This window comes from Mycteria americana, chromosome 1 (assembly GCF_035582795.1).
Source record: "Mycteria americana isolate JAX WOST 10 ecotype Jacksonville Zoo and Gardens chromosome 1, USCA_MyAme_1.0, whole genome shotgun sequence".
Lineage (NCBI taxonomy): Eukaryota > Metazoa > Chordata > Aves > Ciconiiformes > Ciconiidae > Mycteria > Mycteria americana.
The window spans coordinates 42,482,160-42,506,364 of NC_134365.1; positions in this window are offsets into that span (position 1 = coordinate 42,482,160).

Sequence of the window (24,205 nt, forward strand, 5' to 3'; positions counted from 1 at the left end):
CTGCACCTCTTTTTTCCTGTCAGCATGCCACACACACACAGCACTATGTGATCAGTGAAAGGGAAGGGTTAATTCTGTGAAGCTCTCACCAACTTCTGAAAAAATTGATATTTCTGGAAAGGTCATTAGGTCACATCTACACTAAATTCAAATACCGTTTGTGCCTTCAAGCACAAACTCAACTCTTTTCCATACTACTTTGGCACAAGTCCGCCTCACAGGCAGGATTTGGATAAAGGGAAAGTCACGCCTTTCATCAGAGCAGCATGACATGCTGACTTGCAGCAAGGATATTGATTTACCCAGTTAGGACCAGTCTGGCCAGCCCAGCACTGCCATTTGTCTCGGTGCATGGCATGGCCAGCTTCAGGCAGACTTTCTGGGCTCCCAGCAAAGCCAGGTTCAGCAACGCAAGCTCAGGGACGACTACACCAGACAAAGCCAATGGGTCTGAGCTGAGAAATGCTGGACTCCTGCAATGCCAGCAGGAGATGGTTCCCATGCCACCACCAGATACAAGACAGTAAAGTTTATCCTTCCATGGCACAACTCAGTCTCCTTAGAGACATGACTTATCCCTAGGTTCATTTCAATTACATTGAGATCCTCAGAGACTATCATGGCCTTGAGTTCATAGATGTTTCTGTAGAATGTAAAGTTTTAAATTTTCTGTTGGATGTTAGCTGCGCATCTCCCCTTTTCTTTCCTTTTTCATCTCTGAAAAGAAAATACACTGGAAATCATCCTGTCTCATTTTAGTCCTTTAATCTGGATGCTCAAGTTAAGGTTTACATTGTCACAGGCTTCCTCTGCAGGTCATGAGGAGGGACAGGCCTTCCTAGAGAGTGAGTCAGTGGCTCATCAGTGGGCTAAATTGCCTAATTGCTCCACTGTATCAAGGAAGTAGCATCGCCAAGGCATCAGTGATGAACCCATTCCTAAAGAACTTCAAGCAGTGTGACTGAACACTGTGTCCTGTTTAGTTGGAATTTGTAACAGGGGGGTTTTATAACTTCTAGGCCATTTTTGTCAGTCACATAGGCAAGGTAACAATTTCCTGCCAAAGCATCTTTTTAGACAACTTCCATTGAAAATGCATTGGGAAGATGCATAGAGGCATAATGCCTTCAGCTCTCAGAGGCACCAACTCCACACTTGCACGTCTACCACAGAGCGTGGGTTGTCCCTTCTCCCTTCAGCATTTGCCCAGTTCAGATGGTATTCAAAAGGGGAATGTCATTAACAAGAACTGCTTGTTATAAACTTATTCACCTCTGCCTCCTAATCAGTAGAGAATTAGATCAATAAAAGTATCAGTAAATGGACCTGTGATTTTTAGGCATGTCTAGCTGTCAGATTTTGGCCGGGAAATGTACAACAGCCATTGCAACCCTTCAGCTTTGACAAGCCCTCTCTTCTTATAGAAGGATTGAATGGTCAGCCAGAGAGGCCTGGAAAAGGACGGGCTGAATTCTGTGCCTCAGTGCACCAAAGTATGTGCGTGCAGTTGACAGATTTTCCAGATGTTTGAAAACTGGCGCATGCGTCCAACCTCCTTGGATGGTGTGGCAGGTACAGCCTCAGGAGTGTTTGCACATGGTCTCTGAAGAGATCAACTGTACTTCTCCAGTGCCACAGAGTTTAATGGAAGATACTTCTCTTATGGATAGATAGAGCTTAGCTGCTAGGTTACAGTCATCAATGGTAGTCTCAAACAAATGGCAAGGCTGAGAGGGTGGTCCCGGATGCTAAGAACATTTGAGAGTAAGGGATCCATTTCCAGTCTTGCTCATGGACAAAGCAATGCCAGTAAATGCCACCCAGTGTTACCCATAAGATCTGACACATGCAGATAGCTTAAGAAACATTATTTTTCTACTCATAGCGACAAACTGTGTTCTAGGAGTAAAACTGCTAAATGAGATGCCTAAATTGGCAGAAGAGAAAATGGGTGCATATGAAGGTGTTTTTGAACGGTTGGATGCTACAAGGACTGCAGGACTATAAGGATGCAATACTGTAGGACTTATGTTGAGGGCTTATGTAGCTTACAAAAAAGGGTGGGCAGCATCTAGAGCTGTGTGAGGTGAATGCCATGATCACAGGCTACTCCCTGTCCAAACCAACAGAGATTCATTGGACAGACAGCTGTCACTCAACAGCTGTCACTCAACAGCACTGAACAACTCACTGCAGCAGTGCCAAAGCTGTTTAGAGACCATCTTCTCAAAGGAAGTCTAGGGGTAGCCACACAAATTTCTTGTTGGTGGTATCATCAGGAATCAAGGAGGTTATCAAAATCTGAGAAACCCTCCTCCCACTCCTCTTCCACAGGCTGTTGGGTCAGATGTCAAGGCAGAGGAGATGCCCTGCAAAGGCATGGTGGGCATGAATTTCCTTTCCTGACCAACTGACCCACCCCTGTGGTACAAAACTGTTGCATGTATTTGCACTGACAAATATACCATATGAATTATTTTATGAACAGCTTCCTGGACAAGAGTAGCTTAGAATGTAATAAACATATTTTCTTGTGCGTTATACAGAAAAAAAAGGCACTTGCAATTTATTTTATATATATATATATATGTCTATATATATATAGATATATATATCTCAGGCAACACAGCTCCCCAGCCATTCTGCAGATAGCTACTTGGTATTCCTGTAAGTGTTATATCATCAAAATATGAGAAAGAAAAGTCATTCAGTATTATGAACATAGAAGCCACAACCTATTTTTGGTGTTATATTGAGGTAAATCATGAGTCAACCCAGTGAAGAAAATTGCTCTCAGATACACTGGTATTAACCTGAAAGCAAGAGCACAGTCCTTGAAATGCAGTTATATAACATCTGGAGAGGAGATGCTGGTGGAACAGGTGATCTCTGAAACGGTACCAGATAATTAAGCTGAAGTCAAAGCCCAAACCTAGATCTCATTGCTCTATATTAATTTAGAAAAGCAGATTATTCATGCTTCAGGTGTTACCTTTTCATTTGGGAAAAGCAGGTATGTCCTTAAGGAAATGTTGAGTGGATTTCACTTACTTATTTTAAATTTAAAATCCTCAAGAGCAGCAAAGAGAACTGTATAGCTGATAAACATTTGAGACCAAGGGGAAAACATAGCAACATATCACCAATATTTTTAGTTCCCCATGAATGATTTACATTCCCCTGCACTATCAGATATCTTCAAAAGAACATGTCAAAAGAGGAGAGCAGTGCACTTGGTTCATGTAAAGTTAAATTTGCTGCGAAAAATCCTACAAATTCAAAGCTCTGAGACCCAGTTCTCATTTCTGATGTTGGGCACACACTTGCAGCTGGGCTTTGAAAAGTTTCTGGGGGTTTGGGGAGTTTTCAGGCTCTACGATGACGTGCCTATAGGAGAGTCCCCACTGAGCAACGTTGCAGAGCACTACGACAGAGACCAGGTCTCTGTGGGGGACTGGCACAAATGTCTGTTGTTCTCAAATCCCCTTGGCCTTAGCTCGGGGGAGCTCAGCCTCTGACATCAGAAGGCTGGCACCCCACCGCAAACCCAGGGGTGGTTAGCACTCAGAGAAGGCTGAGACCATTGGTTTCCAGGTCAGTCTGGGCAATCCCTGTTAGTGAGTTTTATAAGCAATAGCAATAGGCTTTTTCCTCTTTTTTTTTTTTTTTTTTTTTTTTTTTTTGGAGCAGCTTTCCATACTGGAGCAAACTAAGAATACTGAGTGGCAAAATTTTATCTTTTTATAGCCAAATCTATTCTTAGCTGTTCAGTGAGAGGACAACTGAGATCCAATAATATGCCCGAAATCACCAGGTACGTTGCAGAGATTCACTCCAAAGATCTCAGTAAACAGCATACTGATGCCTTGCCCTTGACATGTCATTCCCTATTGCAGTGCAGCCTGACACAAGGCTGTTTTCACCAGTGGATTATCATTCCTCATTATAGTCACTGCAAGGTGGTGGGTCTGGAATCCACCAGAGAATATTTAAATACATCAGGAATACGAAGTGAAGAAGGCATGAGCATGCTGTTTTACAGAATCCATGCAGCAATAGCACTTGATTACAAAAGCGTTTTGACATTACTTAGTATTTAAGGGTTTTTTATATCTGTTCTCCTTTTACCCAGTCTTGATTCAGTCACTGAAGAGCTGCAGGTAACCTCCAATCATTGTGCATTTAAATTAAAAAAATAATAGGCATCATCATCCTTTCTGTCCTACTGTGAGTTCAGAGATCCTCTGCTTCCACAGATGGCCTGCCAGGGGTGAGCAAGCTCTCTCAGCCCAGGTCTGGAAGCAAGAGCTTTCCTTCTGCCAAGTAGAGTGGGTCTATGGAACATTTCCTATGTATGCAACGTGTTCATCTGTGTGGGTATGTAAAATATACAATGTGAATAGTATAATCCATTACAATCCTCAGCCCTTATCCATTGTTGCAGGAATTTAGCAAATAACTGCTGAAAATGGAAGGAGACTATGACAATCATCTGAGAACAAAAAAATTATTTATTAAAAAATGTAGTGAAAAATAGCTTTAATATTCAGCACAGCTTAATGAATTGAAGACACTTTTCTTCTCAGTGCTTACCAAGATGGAACATTTTTTCTTTGCAGTTAAATGAAAGTCCTTCATTCTCTTTAGAAAGCTGTTGCATAAAATGACAAAATAACATCAATACAAGTTATGCTGACTTTTGTCATAGTCTGGCTCTCATACCAGAAGGCCTTAGTTACTGTGACATTTAACATGTTAAATTTACTGTTTGTAGAAAGAATTTTGGTTAGAGTGCATTCAGCAGGGAAGAACTTACAACTGATGTCCCTTTTAATTAAAAGATAAAATGTTGCCAGGGCAAACTGATCTTAATGTTGCTGTGTCACTAGAGAGAAAGTCTGGTTATTTTTAAAGTGATTCGTGAAAATGTTTTCTTCCTATTTACGTCTGTTTCAGGAAATTTTTAAGAAAGAAAATATTTCCAGAAAATTCAGGAAATATGATTAATAGACCTAGGGATTTTTCTCTGGTGCTCATCTCCTCTTACAGCTATAACCACTGCCACAGCAGCACACTGTTCTGCATCGCACTACCCCATTAGGTTTATCCTTCACTGGACTTAGCAGTGAAAGTGACACCAGGACTAGGACTGCAGATCTGGATCACCATCCAAAGATTCAGTTTTTAGCCTCTTTGTGGTCACTATCAACAAAAGATAGTAACTAACCCAAGTCTACAGCAGTGATTTAGGTCATGCAAATCCCTGACTGCAGGCACATGTCCTGAACACACTAGCATCACCACTGAGTTATGGAAACAAGTAAAAGAGGACATTCAGATTAGTGTCACTCAGGTTTTTTTAAATAAATGATGAATATTCTTTTTTCCTTCAGTATTTGGCCAATGTCTCATGGCGCTATTCAAGGCTGATGCACCTTCTAAAATGATCTATGTCATTACGCATTTCGTTGCTGTGACAAAAAATCTCACTGCTTTTGGAAAAGAGGGTAGTTTGTCCTCCTGATGTTCCAGAGTCGCAGTCAGGCAGCAAACTCTGAATCTCACTGTAAGCCCAAGAACTACCTCTGTGTCTTTATGAGTGCTCTTGAGCAAATCTATAATACGCTTTTATTAAACTGCAATCCCCTCCAGAGTTTGGCATTTGCTCCAGCTAGGACTTATCATCATGTTCCATCAGGTACTTTCTGGTCCTGTAAAAAATGAATTCCCAAATGTTCACCCATCTTCAATCCCAATAAATTCATCACATACTTAACTGGTTTTACAAACTAAGATCTCTTCCTGAAAAATGAACTACCATCCAGGAGGACAATGTCAACGATATGCCAAGGAATTTCCAAGTTATGGCTCTCGACTGTTCTGCTAAGGGCATAAATTCTTAGGATGGGAAGTGAGAAAATTGAGTAAAAAGTATAAAATGAGGTTTGCTTCTATTAATGCAATTGGAAAAGCAAACAAAATCTTTACATCAGTAAGTTAGGGCTGAGACTTTCTAGCATAACAGGTTCAGTCCGCTGTTTCTTAATGGTGGTTGCAGAATTTTGTTTCAGAAACAGCACTGGGACATGATGTTTCTCTAAGCCTTTTATTTTGCCAGATTCTGACTGGGCAAACAATAATCCCTGTCAGCTGCAAAGTAAGAAAGTAATGTTGCATTTCCAGTTGAATGATTCAGTACTGTGCAGAGAGTGCAGACCACAGTAATGTCACACATTAACACCTACAGGGAACTTGACTACAGTAATTTGTTTCACTTTTTTACCAGGGACAGTTTGGGACAGTTAGATTTATGAAGCCATAATAAAATATTGACCATGTCAGTGGTAGAATTACATTCATTTCACTTTCTTGCTCTTTCTCCCTTACTTGTTTTTAGTGCTGTTCAAAATGCCTTCCTATGTATCTGCACATAGCTGTAAAAGAAACATATTGACTTAAATGAATGATTTATAATGTAATTTATAATACTCTCATAATTTCAAATTATAATAACATGTTTCCTCAGAGACTTTACTCAACTCTCTGGATAAATAAAAGCTACATTATATTTTCCCTCTCCTTCCAGAAACTTTTAAGTAGCTTACTTCCAAAAGCCCAGGTTTGACATCCTGTGAAATGTTCATACCGTAGTGGTCCTTTCCCTCCCTGGATTCCCTTCCATGCTGTTTTGCTTCTCTGTCGCAATGTCCACCACAAGCAGAGCAATGGAAGTGGCCTTTCTGCAGGAAGGTGTTCACCCTGCCAGCACCCCACAAAAATGGCAGTCCTGACTTCTGTACTGAAGAGCTGCACTTCCAATTGTCTTCCATGAGGGACGGGAAAAGATCCACTATGCCCCAAAGCAGGGGATGAAGTGTGTATCCTGATGTGGAACAGCTGTTTCCTGACTGTGTCTACTTTCTGTGCCATACAACCTGTAGCGGCAGATCCACCCCACATTAATATAAACCTCAAGGGTAGTAAGTGTTTTAGCTTGCTGACCCTGGTGCCTGACCATGAGCTTTCCTCCAGACAGAGGAGCAGCAATCATGCATGGCCCGATCAAAGTGAAGGGACCCCTTTGGCCCATAGCTGTGCTAAGGCGTATACCACCTCCACCTGAGGAAGGTGAAGAAATTGCCCCTGCTTCTCCCTTAGTGTCATCTTGCATGCCTCGTTATTCAGGCTCTTGACATCTCCTACACTCTGGGACATCGGCCGGCTGCAGGGCTGACCTGTTTGCCCCACAGGTACCACTGTCTTCCCCCCTGGGCTGTGGGCAAAGGTGGATATGATGGAGGTGACTCTTCTAGCCATGGGGTGCACTTCACTGGAAGAAAGCTCAGATGCATGTGAATATCTGAGCCTGACATTAGAGGTGCAAGAGCAGGTAGTTTTTACGTGATGGAGGCTCATGACACTTCTGTGGCATGAGAGTGAAATCCACTGCTCTGGGGCTTCCCTGGTGCATCCTCCTAACCAACCTGTCATCAAGCCATATTTTTTGGTACATTCAGGATGGGAAAGGATGTTCCAGGGCCAAATACAAGAATATTTGGTGCATAAAAGAAAAAAGGCTGAAGAGGTTCATCACGGAAGAGAAAAGCCTGACTTGTTTCTGGCAAGAGAGAAGACATTTTTTGCACAAAGAAAAATTGAACGGATCTGTCTGCATTCAGAATGAATTAAAAGAGAGATACAAACATGCAGAGAATTTTTCAAATGTCTTCAGTAGTTTAGAAGACAAATGCACAGTTTGCCCATGTTGTCTTAGGCTATTAGTCCAGCCCTGCTGGTGGACTGTGGTTAGAGAAATGTATAAGCACTGCTTTAGAAAGTGCAAATACCAAGAAAATGGGGTTGTCTGCTTTCTATTAGTGCTGTGGAAAAGAGTTACAGTTTTTGTAGCACTATAATAATATGCAGAATAGTTTCATTCAGCTTTTCAATTTATGCCAGTTGCTTATCAGATATGTGTGGGGAGACATTATTTGGTTCATCAGCAATTTCTCAGTTGCTTCTGAGTATCTTACTTTGGAGGAGAGAGAAGGCTCCTGTTTGTTCTGTGCAAACCCTTCAGTTTGAAGGAGAGCAGTCTCAGCCTGCATCACTTCGTATTTATTTGACTTGTCTGTGAACCAGCCACAGCATATCCTAATTCTGTTCATATTTTTTAAGTGTTCTCTGACTATTTCCTTCACTGTACCTTCACTTTTTGTCACTTTGCCTTTCCACATGCATGCAAAGTTCAAGCCTGTGGGGCAGTCCTTGGGGCAAGCCAGCCACGGACACTCATACATTTCCCCAGCTGAAAGAAGCTTCAGTTATGCCCACCATAAGCCATTCCCACCTTATTGAAATATCTAATGCAGTAGAGTTCAGCAATGAACAGAGTTCAGGAAAAAAAATGGTGTTGAGGCTTTTTATAATTGGTGGGATGAGAAATAGCCATCACTATTAACAAATCAGCTGGGAACACGGCCTTGGACTTCAGCCACGTCCTGTCCCTGCTCTTGACAGACCCTTGCCCTCAGCTGCAGGGGGAACCCAGAGCAGAGCGACTTGCTGGGGACTCCCCCATCACTGGACAGCTACGAGTCTGCTCCTTTCCCTACAGGCAGTCTACACCTTGAAACAAACAAATCCCACGTGTTACCTCTTGAAACACGACAAGCACTGTTAGTTAAGTTGCTCTACAAATATAGAGATGAATGCTGGCAGTGAGATGAAGATTTGATTGAGTAAGAATACATTGCTTTTGCTTCATCTAACTGCAAAAATTATACATTAAATTTTAAATGCAAGATACAGAGATTCAATTTGTCACAGAAACAGGGAAAGTCAGAAAGGAATGGCAAATGTCATGAGCTACAACCTCCCCCACAAAATGAGGTTCAGCTTCCTTTAAAATGAAGTGTCCTGCTCTGGAAAATTGTATGCAGACAGCATGCGTGCTTAGACATGAAGCTATTTTGTTTTGTGGTATCTCTGGGCATAATTTTTACATATAGGTCACCTGAATTTTCACTAGTTTCATCTCTGATCAGCTTTTAGAAATACCTATCGTGATGTCGTGTTCTGAAGGCTTGAAAAGGTCTCTTCAAATTACACCTGACAGGTTTTAGGCATCCAAGTAAGAGCACTCCGATCCTGTGGTCTCAGAGAGCTGCACAGCTCCATCCCTCCAGGCAGGAGTTTCTACCCTTTCCAGCTGAACTGCAGACAGATGGAATTTGACAGTGTTTCCTCTTCAGTTGCATCCTAAGGAAAATTAGCTAGTTTTGTCTTTTAGTTGATGCAGGCACAAGTGACAAAGAATTGACAGCCAGGGGTATTTTCCCACGCTAAATCCACAGATCTGACAGCAAACACTTCTGAAACAAAAGCAATAATAAGGACATAAATTCTCATGGGCCTGTGAAATTAGAGTGTTTTGTAAGAATGCCTGCATTTTTTATCTGTGTTATTAATGGCAGATGTAAAGTTAATCATGCTATTGGTACAAAAGATGAAGTTAATAACAGGGAGCCCGTAGGGCCTTTTTGCTGGTATTGCTGTGCCTCAGCTATGTTTGAGCTAGACAAGAAAAGAGCTTAATTGCGACTGTACAAATGGTGAGTTCACAAAGCTATAGCATGTGGATGAAATGAGTTATTCAAAGATCTTCCTAGAGCAAGTCCAGCTTTCTTAAGGATTCCATGGATTTATAGTAAGAAGGCCACAGGGGAAAATGTTACAGAAATGAATCTGCAAACTCAGGGAACAGAGGTTGTCAGTAATACTTCTGTGCCTAAGAAATCCTCTACTTGGAATATCTATATTAAATAGTCTTAGCATATAGCAGTGTAATGTAATGGAAAATGAATATTCAGACTGGCTTAAGAGACTGCCAATATAACCTTCATGCTGGCCTTTCCTCTGCCATGGTACCCAGTAATACCATTTCTGCCATCTGTGGTTACAAAATAACATGCCTCCTGAAAAGTTTCTCTCCTCACCTCCAATAGTGGAGAAAGGAAAATTTACAGTCTCTTCAATTTGGGAGCATTTGTCTCATATCTACTTGCTTTTACTATTGTCCCAATGTATTTCTCTCTCTTGCTCCAATTTCTTTAGCCCATGTCAATGGAAAATAGCAGCTCAGGCTTAGTATCACAAATGTTTATTGATATAAGGTCCTTAGGGACGAACCTTGCAAGCACAATGATGCTACCTCTTACAATTTTGTTTTCTGAAGTCTGAGGGTAGATCTCAGATTTAGGATAGCGTGCAGCTTTGCAAAAGTATTTCAATGTGATAGTACCTCACCATACAACCATCACAAAGAAAACAGTCTAAAACTGATCCCCAAGAAAATAAAATTGCTTAAGGCTAGCTGGTTTTTTTCAGTCCAACTTGCCACATTTTTTCTTTAAAAGCCTTCAAGTGCAAAACAGGTACATTTCTGACGTGCAGTTTATGATGTGCTCATCAGTACCTCTGAGGGCATACATAAAAAAATCCAGTTGGAACAGGACTGATAGTTTATTGTTTGTGTCACTTCATGGTTTTCAGAAACTCCACTGAATCTCCTGAAGTCACAGCAGCTTTTCCAGGCCTTCAGCGAAGAAAACTAAACCACCATCGACAGTTGCACAGGTCTTCCCCTTCATTAGAAATTGAGGGGTTAGTAAGCTGCCAGAGTCTGTATTGCCAGCTTTCTGCAGATCTAAATATCATTAGAAATCCATTGGATGGATGGTTTCTTGCTGGATTGCATAAAAATCACTCCTTTAAGAGAGACTTTCGGCTTTCCCACCCCTTCCACATACTTTCAATGCAATACATACTGGAACCATTGGTTATGGAGTAAGATCATTACAAAGGTAATTTCTTTCTGCAGCATGACTCAAAGCTATAATAAAACTTTTATTGGATCGATATCTGTTCAAGTATTGAAAGTAGTCATAAATTTTCATGGCATTAACAATTCAGTAATTTGTCACTCAAATGGGTCCAGATGAACAGGGTCTATGAAATTCTGTTTGACAGTTGCTAAAGCTATTGAAATAATGCGGGTAATTTGGAAAAAATGGTTGGGTAGTTATTTCTCAAACTATAATTTGTACATCAATAAGATCAGAGAATAACTTTCTGCAAAAGATTAACAGGCTTGTTTCCTGGCTGCCACATTGCCCCATAGCCTGCTCCTCTGTGAGCTGAGTTCTGGCAAATATGCCCTGCTACTGAACAAAATATAATGTTCTCTGCTTCCTTCGAAACACTGATGCTCCTTAGCCGTGCAAAAACTGGAAGTACTGACCACCAAGTAGATTGCTTCTCTTTCTCAGGAAAAAGCTAAGGGAGAGAAAATACCCAGCAGTTTTTCCCTCAGTTTGCTGCACGAATGTTATTGTGAGCTACCCATTAACTTCTTAGCCATTTTTGTCTTAGGCTTTTAAAAGGATTTATGATTTACCAATCAATCAACCATGAAACAGTGTAAAACCAGATATGATTTATCTATTTTAAATTGCTTACCTTTAGCTCCACAGCATTTTCCTTTAAGATGCTTTGTTTCTTTTTTTTGGTTGGTGTTTTGGGTTTGTTTGGTTTTTTTGTAACAAGAAAATCTGATATGATGACATGGACGGAAGGATAATTGAAAAAACCTTCCATCAGAATCTAATTAAGTTATTCAAGTAAGGTTTGTTGTTTTGGTTTGGTTTTTTTTCTCTACCTGAGTAAATATATTTCTTTGATAGAAGACAATTATAACATTTGTTCATCTTTTAAAAAGTAGCAAATTATTTCCGGCTTATTTGGTATCATTTTTGTTAAGATTTTGGAAACAGTCTTGTTTTTTAAAATGATGATACCCCTTCAGGCCTCTGCTACACTTTAAGCCTTTTGTTTCTCTGACAGAATAGACACCAGAAGGAAACATGACTGAACACGTAATCTGTTACCAGGAGGTTTCATGATACCATCATTTGTCTTCATGTCGCAGCAGGGAGACCAGTGCCAGAGCCCATTTTGTAACTTCGTTTCTATTAGCGCTGTTGGTGCAAGCGCGACCGAGAATCAAATTCATCCCTGAACACACACAAACAAAAAAAAGACAATATGACCTTGGCTCTCCATCTTAACAAGCCTCATCTGCGCCAGCCCTCCAGAGCATCACATTGAAATCATGCATCACATCGCACAGGCTCCTACGTGAGCTTACGCCTCCCCTGATGCTGGTCTGTCATCAATTCTCCTCACCCTCGATATCCACAGAGCAGGGGGTTAATCAAGGCAGCTCTCTGTCCTGATGACCCCATCTGCCAAAACAGCCCTGGAAACCATCGATCCATCATTTTGCTCTGGACCAATGCCCATTCGCCACAGTACCACTGAGCTCTATAGAGACTTTATGCCACCATGACATGATACTTATGCCTCAGGCATGTGTATGAGGGCCAGGCTCTAGTACTGTTCTACAGAAAGCACAAAGGCTTTCAGTCCTCATGATAAAAGCAAAATGTGCCAACTTCATTCAGGCTGCATTAATTGTTTTCTACTGTAAAACACATGCGTATGAACACTAAATCTGGAAACACATGCTTCGAAATGGCAGGAAGAGAGTGATATGATCAGCATAAGCTTTGTCCTGGTACTTATACACTGATATCAGAACTGATATCAGAAAAGCAAAAGATGTTCTCTAATTTTATATCTGGTTATCTGACCCCAAAGCCTCCTAGTTGATCTCAGAGGTCTTTCTGTTCAGATTAGATTGAAGCGATACGCTAAATCTTACACATGATATCAGATGAATGTGAAATTATCTGTGAAAGGCAAATAATTTACTTTAGTATCTCTTTCTATTTATGGAAACAAAAAGTCATAGAAGAATCAGTTTGCTTGATTTACTAAGCAGCTCTGCGTGAATTAAAGCTACTCTGTGGGTAATATTAAGTAAACAAGTTCACTTAAAGAGAATGACCACCTTTCTGCCACTGACATAAGAAATAATCTCCAGAAAACTAAGGGATAAGGTTTTGTCTCATCTTTTCAGATCTTTTCAGAAAACCATTTTCCTTTAACAGAATTATTTTTCCCTCTGTTCTCAAAAGTACATTGCTACTGCTCTTGAAAGTGTAACTCAATTATCATGAATCAATTTATTTGTTGAAATGATACTTGTATTCGGGTTTTGTATATTTCATTACATCTCATGTTTTTGAACACCGATTTATTAAGCCCATTACTTCTACAGATAAAATTAATTTGAAAGCATGAAAAAATCAATTTTTAAAGTTTCTGAAATCCATTCTAATCTGTATACTGAGGGAAAATATTCTTCTCATAGCTGCATCTGAGAGGAGCATCTTTAAATCTTTTCAATATATTTCATGATTTTTAATTTATTGGGAAGACAACCATTTAAAGACAGAATATTAGACTAATTCCTAATACAATGCACTGAAGCATATGAAAATAAATATGCTGTGCTGAATCTTGCATTACATAACATGCCTCATACAAAAAGTCATGTCTATCCTATTGTGAACTTCAGTAATATTCATTATTTTCCAAAACTCAGAGAAATGGCTGAATCAGGTTAAAATAATTTTGTTTTCTGAAATCAAGTGTAAAGCTAGATATAGGAGACGTCAATGTCGAGTAATGAATTAAATGCCTTCCTACTTTTTCTATTGTATTATGATGCTTTCTTTAGACAAGAGCTAAATTTATTATAAAAAATGTATTTTTCTATAGTTTATCATTTAACCAATGCATTCTGTCAGAAGCTTCAGCACAGATTGCTCTAATCTTAAGAAAGCAATATAAAGGAACAGCTCTTAGCAAATAGGAATATAAGCAATATTCAGTCACTGAAAGTATCTCTCCTTCATTCCCATTTCTGCTATCTTTAAAAGAACAAGAACAACAAAAATTTATGGAGCACCAGGAGTTTAACTGACATTGGGAAACTATTATGATGTGCCATAAAACCTGTATCTCTATTAATCCTACGACTCCTAGGATCCAACAGAGTTATTAATTATATTTCCCAGGAACATCTTTTGAAAGTGTTTTGTATCTCTTCAATATCAGGAGTCAGAAGACAATGACCTTTTTGTGGAAATATTTTCCCCCATTTGACCAGATATTCTGTCCTGTGTAAGCTCACATGTTTCTGTGCTGGTGGTTTGGTCCCCTTCACATCGTCTGCAAGGTGGTCCCTAATGCGCAAGCTATTCCTGAGCCAGACGCGGAAGGATATATTACAAATAATATGCACTACTAAGTCTGCAGTGGACACCTAGGGCAGACAAAACACCTCCATCATCCACAGTATTATCCCAATGATTTCCAACACAAATGTAACCAGCACTCCTGCATCAGGCCATCTCTACTACCCCACCATTGATCAGCCAGTTACCAACAGTATCATAAAAAATACACCTTCAAACAACCGTATACAGATAAACCACATAGATAAACACTCATCAGTAAAACTAGCAGTTATTTAATGCATGAGAAAAAACAGGATCCTCCATGTCATGTAATTTCCTGCAAGAACAAGCAAGATACCAAAACAATATCTTCAAGTTACCATAATATTTCTCTAGCAAAAGGAGATCAGATTCTCAAATTAATCTCTTTGTTCCTCATATTCAAAGGAGACACAAAGTATCTTCCAAAGATAAGTTTAGGAGTGATGATTCCTAGCCATTCTACTGTAAGAAGCAATGCTGAGGGAAAAAAAAAATTACCAAATATTACAATTCTTTTATTTTTCTCCATATTCCCAGCTTTAAAATACATAATATGTAGCATGCCTACAAGATCACTCAAATGTATAGGGGATTGTACTGTAAAATACTGAATGAGTGGTTCCCCTCCTCCAGGCTAATACCTGCTCTTAAGAAGTAGAAGATAGTGCATCAGTAAAGTACACAGGGACTTTTCTGGGCATTGCGTGTGATTTGTAACATGACCTGAATGATTTTAGTACTGTTTCAGTTCCAAAGCAAGCAGTCAAGGAAAAATAGCTATTCGTGCATGTGTTTGTTTTCCTTTTCACAGATGGTGATTGCTCCGTGTGATCAGTTTTTTCCCAATGCAAAGTCTTTTTGTAACAGATTCTTAACCTGAACCTTTGCTGAAAGATGTGTAAATGCTGTTGAAGAGGTCCCTGCAGCTTTTGGTTTTGAGAAGGCTTACATTTACTCTTTGTTTTCTTGCAGTGAAATAAAGTAGACCCACGGGGCCGTGACTATCACGCACTGCCTAGCAGGGTATCAGCCCCTGAAGGGAGGACTTCCTCCACAGCCCTCCCCCAAGCACAGGGTCCTCCCCCGTGCTGCCTGTGGGCTGCCATCCCGCAGGCTGTGCCAGACACCGGCTAGCTGAGAACACTTTGGCACAGTCCAAAACCATTTCAGGGAGCATGACAGCTATTAAACAGTACGGACAGTCATGGGCCAGTGCTGATCCATGTTTTATCCCAGTTGCATTACACTAGACGTAGCCTATGTATCATCCAAACCCGTAAAAGAAAACTAGGTGTCTGTACAGGTTAATAATCTTCCATGTCCACCTAATGCTGGAGTGCGGAGCTGCTTTACTTCCTACAGACCAGTACAGGAATTTCTTCTACTTGCAGGATGTTTGGAGGACTGGGTGACTAGATGCAGCAAGGCTGCAGTGAAGCACAATGACTTGGTTAGGAGTGAGCAGATTATGACTGACAAGCAAAGGAAGGAAGAAAATGGGACAGTGCCTGAGAGGAAGGGTTGAGATGAGTGTGAAAAAAGCAAAAGGTCAAAGCAAGGAAAGAAATGAAGTGAAAAAGAAAACAAAGAGAACCAAAAAGAATAAAAAACACAGGGGCGAAGGCAGCTCAGGGGGAATGAGTTGTAAATAAGGCAAGCCTTGAAACAGGACAGGATAAAAACAATGCGTTCAAAAGAGCCAGACCTGCAGAACTTCACTGAGCTGAATTTAGTGCTTCCAGTCCCTGAGTTGGGAATAGCCCACGTTAAGAAGGGAAGGGAGCATTGGCGAGTTCGCCTGTGCTGCTATTCAGATAGATGCTGCTGGCAACATCACTCTATCCTCCATTTTAGGATTATTGCTGAGCCCTTCATTCATAGATTCAGAGAATCAGAGAATCATTTAGGTTGGAAAAGACCCTTAAGATCATCAAGTCCAACCATATTCATTCCCACGTTACAGCATGACCACATAAAAGCCACTTAGGAGCAGGACTTAACATCTGTACTTCTCCCCTGGCCAGCCCTGTCCTTCCAGAGTGGTGTCCCTAGTGCACAAACTGCAAGGACTGTGGCCCCCCAGTTCTCATACGACCACATAATCTCTACATGAAATTATGTATTACTTACTGTTTCCTGAACTGCAAAAAGCAGGTCGTGATGCAAGGTGAGGCTTTCCTTCTGCTACACTACACAGAGTTTCAGTCCATGCAAGTTCACAGGTAAATCCTATGTGTTAGGACTAAACCAAGGATTCATTGTTGTTATGCCCTCATCTGGTGCTTTCACTTCCTGCATTGCTCACTTGAGTTTCTGACTAATTATCAAAATTAGCTGCAGGCATGAGTCATGTGCTTTAACACAACCTGATTAACCAGTCAAAAAGGATATAGTGATTTTTCACTAAAGCAAATTTTTCTAATTGGGTCACGGTCTTTTTTCTCTACAAGATGTGTCATGAAAAAGTGTCCAATCAGTTTAAAACCCTCCATCCTTGAAAACTGGCCTACCTCCTACACTGATTTTCATGCAAGTTACAACACAGAAAAAAAGAAAATCACAGTGATACAGAGATTTTTGCATAAGTTTGTCTTAAATGCAGATGTGCTTTTTGGCACTCCTGGATGTGACATCACCTTTGAGCCTCACATAGGCCCTTGCCATTACATAACATGCTCTGTAGTCCTGACCTCCTATGAAGAGCAGCTTCTCTTAATTCTTTGCTTTTTGAATAATATACATATGGCATATACAACTGAAGATTTTGCTGCATCTATGGGAATAGTGAAAATCAGAAGCTATAACTCAGGCAGACATAAGGTCTGAAGTTGAGAGTCATACCTGAAGCTTTCTTCAAAAGTGAATTATGTCCAAATGTCAGCTCTAGATTAAAAGAAAGTATGCTACCAACTGGAAAATGTGCATCCTCCCATTTCTGAAGGATATGTATATTATAAAAGGAAGCATCTCTGCACCATAGGGTTAATTGGGGATGCTTCCAAATGGGCTGAAATACCTATGCAGCGCAATGCCAACACATCAGCTAGAGTCCCAAAAGCCGGCAAAGTGGCTAATTAGCTTGCAGGACCCTTTGCCAGAGGAGTTATACTGATCCTGACTCCAGCGCTAAGATATTTGGGGTTCCTCCAGGTGCCTTTGTGGATGCAGTTGTAACACCAGCTAGACATCTTGCAGTGCAGTTTGACTTGGAGCACTCATGGGATACAGCCACCTAACCCATCACTGTAAGGGAGGCTTATTGTATAACTGCACTGGTCAGCATACCTACCCATAAGGATCACCTCCTGCGAAAGCAGAGTCCAACCACAGGATTTCAGATGGTAGACTGAATAACCTCAGAAAGACCTTTATCCAGTGCACCACAATGAGACCACTTAAGACCCTGCTGGGAAACAGGGAAAGGGTATTTCTGAGACAGGGTGCTCAACAGTTGTAGGAATTTGGACAGTTTCACGTGGGCCCCTGGTCCTACTTGCACATTAGCAGAGGCAACAACTCCCTTTTTCACACTGGTTCCTTACTGCATCATATTTAGGTTGTGTTAATAAATTATTTCATGAAGCTTTAGTATTTCTGGTGGAAGGAGCCAGACTAGATCTTTACTTGTTGAATACCTTGCTTTTAGGTAGATTTTTGCCCTTTCCTGAAGTACTGAAGTTTGGTCACAGAGACAGGATAGAGAAAATGAAGTGCACAGCTGCTCCTCACAGTATTAAGGTCTCAGAAGTATTTGTCCAGTGTATCTTGTTTATTACCATTGTCAGATTTGGGGTCAGGAGAGAATTTTCCCCCAATCGGGATTGTCAGGGTCTATTTTTGCCTTTCTCTAAAGACAAGGACATGGCCCATTTCTAAGGCTTGCTTGATTTCACCCCACAAATGCCACATGATCTTCCCTCTACTTTTTTTCCCTGTAACACAAAATAGCTGTGGCTTTTAACCTTATACTTTAGATCTAAGTTGGCCATGGGCTACTGGGAGTGTTTTGTGACCTCTGCTGAGAAGGGATATGAGGAAAAGTTGTTCTGCGGGCCTTTTGGTCCGAACATCTGCTGCATGGTTGCTTGTGACAGGAGGGGAAATTCAGGGCTTGTGTACGATGGTTTGTGGTAAATTGTCCTCCTCCAAGTGCCTTGTGTCATGCACTTCCATCAGACAGTAAGGGGGGACACAGGCCAGCACATGAACATTTGGCCAACAACAACTATTTTAACAAAAAAAGTTGAGTGGGGTCTAGCCCATTAGAAGTCGCACCTTTGGGATGCACTTGAAGCACTTTTGTCATAAAAGAGCAAAATACGACTCAGATGTCCAGCAGAGCTCACAACACCTCACCTACGTGAAAAATGTGACTTATAAACCATCTATTTTCCTGCCCTGGTCCCTGTGACCCTGAGGCAGGTTCAAGCAAGGCTCTTTTCTTCAAGTGCATGAAACGTGCACTCCCTGGCCCTCAGCGCTGCCTTCGCACCTCTGCAGCAGGAGCCGGCAGCGGCAGGCAGAGCTGCTGGGCAGCTGCCTGAAATGTGCAGGCAAAGCAGCTGATGGAAGGGCTGGGGGAGCCCTTGTGCTCAGAAAGCAACAGCATTACAGTAAAGTGGCTGTTGCCATGGCATATTATTTTCTTTCCCTTTGTTCCTGTTTTCTCAGTGCCGCTTATTTCTTCAGAAAGGGCTCTTCTCCCCACTCACCTTTTCTTCAGAGAAAGGATAAGCGCAAATGGGAGGGGATGCAGAGGAAGGCAGCGAGAAAATGCCAGTGAGCTGTGGGAGGGCTGGGAGGAGTCGCACCGAATCCTGCTCCCACGGTTGTCTGTGTTTGTGTGAATGCAACAGTCCACCAGGCCTGCATATTTTTTTTTTCTGGGTGCTTCGTGTTCATTTAAGGTTGAAATTTGAATCTGAAGTGATCACGAACAAGTTGGTCAGGGAAGGCTTCATAACTACATCAAAAACATAACAGTGGAGGAGAGCAAAACAGAGAATCTTTTATTAAATGATAACCTGAGGCTACTGACTCCCTATAAGACAATATGTGAATCAGTGGAATAAGCCCCAGTGAGCACAACAGAGGGATTCATTAGCCCGGGAAACATTTATTATCAAGCTACTGGAAAGCTGTCCTGCCACTGAATGTTGTAATGAAGTGTTCAAACTTTTAAATTAATTGAAAAGAAAAAGTAATGAAGAGAGCAAGCAGTCTGCCAAATTCCTGAAAGGCAAATTGTTAAATGTGCACATGTGAACATAAAATACGTTATTTCTCCATCTTTCAGCTTTCCTTTGCCGCTTCATTTTTTCTTCTGCTTTCTTTGTGATTTCCTCCTCCCACCAGCTCAAACCAGTGTCACGATTAGGAGAGGTTCTCGTTTCGAAGGGCTGTTGATGGGTGTCCCGTGACTCCTGGGGACTCGTGTACCCCCAGGATTACACTGACCCGGCTGCGCACCCTGTAAGCCAGGAACACGTCGAAGGGGAGTGCAGAGAGTGATGTACCAATGGGAAAACCACCATGCTATGCTTCAGCGCCCATCCTCTACTCCGACTGAAACCACCCCATTTCAGAGTAACGTGTTCTAATACCGTGAATAAAACAATAACTTAATCCTTCCCTCAGGAGAATTAGGTAAGTATGTTCAGCCTTGGTTTACCTTTAGGCAAAAGGATGATAGCACTGAAATAAAAAAATTTAAATCAATGTGAACAAACCTGAGCAACTTTTAGTCTCTTATGGGAACATTAACACAATATCAAAAATGCTACAAATAATTCAGTTTATAATTAAAGCCATTAAGGAAACATGCACTGTATTAAAGCACATCTTTATGCTTATAGCTACATGCCTCTGGTTTTCTTATTTCCGTAGGGAATATTACCTTTTCCTACCCCTTGCATAACACCTGCTGCCAGAGCTTATGCAAGGGCAGCCAGGGGCCCAAAAGGACTTCAGTTGATGGTATCTTTGTCCCTAACAGAGGCGCGAGAAGCACTCCATTCCAGCTTGCTGCTGGCAGGAAAAAGGGCATACCTAGATTTAGATCTACATCTTCCTGTCAGCAGAAGACAAGCTCTCTTCTTGTAAAAAGAAAACTTTCTTTCCTAAGAAAATATTGTTTAATTTTCTATCAGTCTATAGCACTGTGGAAAATGTTTCATTAAGACAGACTATGAATTGTTACTCTCCCTGTGTCAACATGAAGAGGGTTATGCAGCCTGATCCCACAGAGCTCAGACGTGAGCTAAGCATGGATAATGCTGATACAGATACTACAGGCAAGCCTGAATAATTTGAGAAGAGAATTTAAAAAACAAGGCCGATTGCCAGCTTGGCTAGCAGACACGTGCCTAGAGCGCTAATGGGACAATGATTACTGTGTGCAAGGGCAGGGCACAGGAAAGCTATGTCACCATTCAGCAAATGTGAGTTATAACGTATGAGGCATCACCATACATGAAGGCAGCCTTGACGTCTTTGAACTCAGGACACAAAACAGATAACAGGAATGAGCCTGACCTCAACATGCTGATACTCTGTTCCCTTGATATACTGCCAGAGCAAAGCAAGCTGGAGAACTATTTTTAATGTTAGTTCACCTCTGTAGCTTGGTGGTCATGCTCCCTGGACTGTAAAAGAGGCAGACCTTGAAAACAAAGAACAAATAGGTATTTTGACAACTGGAGAAATCACTTTTATCCAGCCTAGGTTTTAACAGTATTAAGAAGAAAATAGTAGTCTCATTTGGTGCCCAAATTTGGCTGGTGATCAAGAAATATCTGATTTCTTCCACTGGCCAAAAAAATTATAATAGTTTCTTGACTTTGCTGAAAGGGTTGCTCTGATGGATTGTGCTTCATTGTCTCGGGATGTCCTCATCACCGGTATCAGGAAAATGTATCCCCTTATCCAGTCTGGCAGTAGGGAAAAAGCTGTCAATTTCAGGAAACTCTAAATTGCTAATGACCGCCTAGCGCTATTTTGCTTTACTACATGGTTTTGGCCTTCTTCATCATTTGTCTAATCAAATACCTTGTGTCCTTGGGCCTGCAAAGTGAGGCTTCCTTTGAGAAGTCCAGGTAGGCGATAGGAGCACCTCCGGGTCAGCGACCAAGTGGGATTTTACTTCTTCAGCAGATGCAGAACTAAAACCAAAACCCAAAAGAATCAAATAAATGCTGGAAGAAAAGAGGATAGCAAACCTCATGTTGTCTCTGGCTCAGAAACTGAGTATTTACATACCCTCACAGGAATGTGAAAAACAAGAGGATCTTTCCTGTTGTTCAAAGAGACTCAGGACAGCGAGGGCTGCAGGCCACCCTAAATGACACTCCAATTGCATAGCACAGCGACACATGCTGGGTCCTGACACAATTGTTGGGCAGCTAGAAGGAGCCCTTAGGTTCTGAGTCTGGTAAACAGCAGTGTGAGACCGGGTACTAATGGACTGTTAACCCACTCATCACACATATTGACAGTATTGACTTTATTGGAGTTCACTTTATGTATGGGTTTCTTTTGCATAAGGACTTGGGGCTTGATTAGTTTTAAATTTCTTTTTAACAGTTAATTTGGCTTTAACTATTATCTCTTAAGCTTTGAAATTGGCACCATTTTTGGATCTTCAACTTTCTTTAGAAAAACATGTTTTGTTGGCATTGCAATACAATTTTCAGTAGTTCTGCTTTTCTGAGGAGTAGAATACACCTTAACTCACTTCTGGATCTATTCAGTCAGTGCCTTTTGGTTGAAGCATGAAAAGAATTTAAACCATTATCAGTTTTGCTGCAGAGAAAGCAAGCACCTGGCAAGCATTTTATTCCATACTCAATTTAGAGCATTAGCACAACAAATAAATGCCTGATAACAATAAGCAATTCTCCAAAACTGATACTGGGTCATGTTTACTCATTCTGAGCAGTTTCTTTTTGGACAGAAATACAGTGAGAGTCACTCTTAAATGCTTTTCCAGATTAGCCAGGCCATCACTGTATTATTTAAAAATAAAAACTTACTCAGCATTCTATTTCTTTTTTATTTCTAATTTTTGCTGAGTAGAACTGTAGTAATTGGATTCCTTCATTCCTCCTCCTACATCATCCTGGGTCAAACAAACTCAGGTGATTAAAATGAAATGGAGCAAGTAATGGATAAAGCATTAGTATCAGCACAAATGGACTGATTTGAACGCCTTCACTGTACAGTGTATCCCTCCCACCATTGCAGGAGGGCTTGAAGTCTGCTGTTGTACAGAACAGCTATGAAAATGGGCTCCTGAGACAATTACCTTTCAAGCACTGTGTGTTTTTAATTTATCCACAATGGGCAATAGCATCCACAAGCAAACTAAGGGCCTTTCCAGCTGAGAAATTAGGTGAGTTGCAACGTTCAAGGCATTCTGTTTGAAAAAGTCTTTAACATGCCCAAAGGGTCTTCTTAATCCACCCTTTACTAAAATGGTGGGTTGTTTCTCCCTATGGTACTGTTCAGTCTCTTGATATGAAAAGCTCACTCAGACCAGGGCACTGGAGAAGTTCTCTTGTAGAGGCTTGGATTCCTACTTTTCAGGCAGAGCATACCTTCACAAATGCTTTGTAAGAGGTTCATTTATGACAAAGTGTAAGAAAATGTAAAACTAATGGGTTCAGGTTATCCTCTGGAGATTTTGCAGGTTCCTGCCGACTTGTATTGGACGGTTTAGAGAAGGGCAGGCCACAGCATCAGCAGCTGGAGCAGACACCACCACCTTCAGAGGCTCTCCAGGGTGCTCCAGCTGCTCTATCCACCAGCAGTCACAGCCATCAGTAGGTGAATTAGGAAGCTTCCATAGTAGCAAGCTGGGAGTAACAGAGACGGCACCGGTCCTGCTCCTCTCTGTACACAAACTGTTCTTGGTGTGATCCCTTGTGTTATGCACAGTTGCTCTGGTCCCAGAGCTGGCCAGGAGAATTATCAGGTCTGAAGACTTGAGGATGGGGGGCAAATCAAAACATAGGAATACTTTGATACAAGTCCACTTTTCTGCTATTTCTTTCTCATTCTTCCATCTCTGTGCATCTCCACTGGATACACAGGTTAATATCTTTATCTCAGTATTTATTGCTGTCTCACCTCTTCCACAAAAAGAAAAGTTTACCAAAAGCTCAAGTCTCAATTTACCCCTAGTTTCTGAACCGTAGGAAATGACTGCTTAGGGATTTAGTCTGTTCTTTTGATCCACTAACAGGATCTTTCCAGGACGCATGCCAGCTCCTTTTTATCTGCATTCTCCTATTTGAGAGAGCCCTGTGACCTTGGATGCTATGGGACTGAGCGTACTTCTGTGAAAACTTCACCTTTTTCAAGTACTTTACCAACTCCGGATATCAAATAACATAACAAAGCACTAAAAATAGCAAATGTCCCAAATCAGAGCCAGCGTTTACTAAGGGCTGAACACAACTAAGCATTTTGGTGATCTCTGATAAATGATCATTTTCTTTTGATCCAGTACCCAGAAAATGGAATGAATAATACTATATCATAAGAGCAGTCCTTGCTGCTCAAAACGTTATTTTGTCTGTATTTTATCTATTTGGTTTTCTCCCACAGGAAAAGGTATAAACACTAATGAGTGTGGATTGTCAGCTGCAAGAAATCCAAGTTCTATTTTTGGATGAGCATCTCCAAAAGCTCAAAACATTGCAAGTTAGAAATTCATTTCACACCAAAAAGGTACTTGGGAGCTCTAAATACCTCTCTTTTCCAAAAAAGAAATCCTTAGGTGCTCAAAGGTCTAAGCATGCCCAGAAGCACCTCAGTGCTGAATGATTTTGTCTTTGAAGCACTGAAAAAATACATTTATTCAGTGATCACTAAATATAAAGCTCATAAACAGTAACAGGAGCAGGTGCTGAAGCCCAGGTCTCATCACTTCCAAATGAGTGCCCAAACCACCAGGA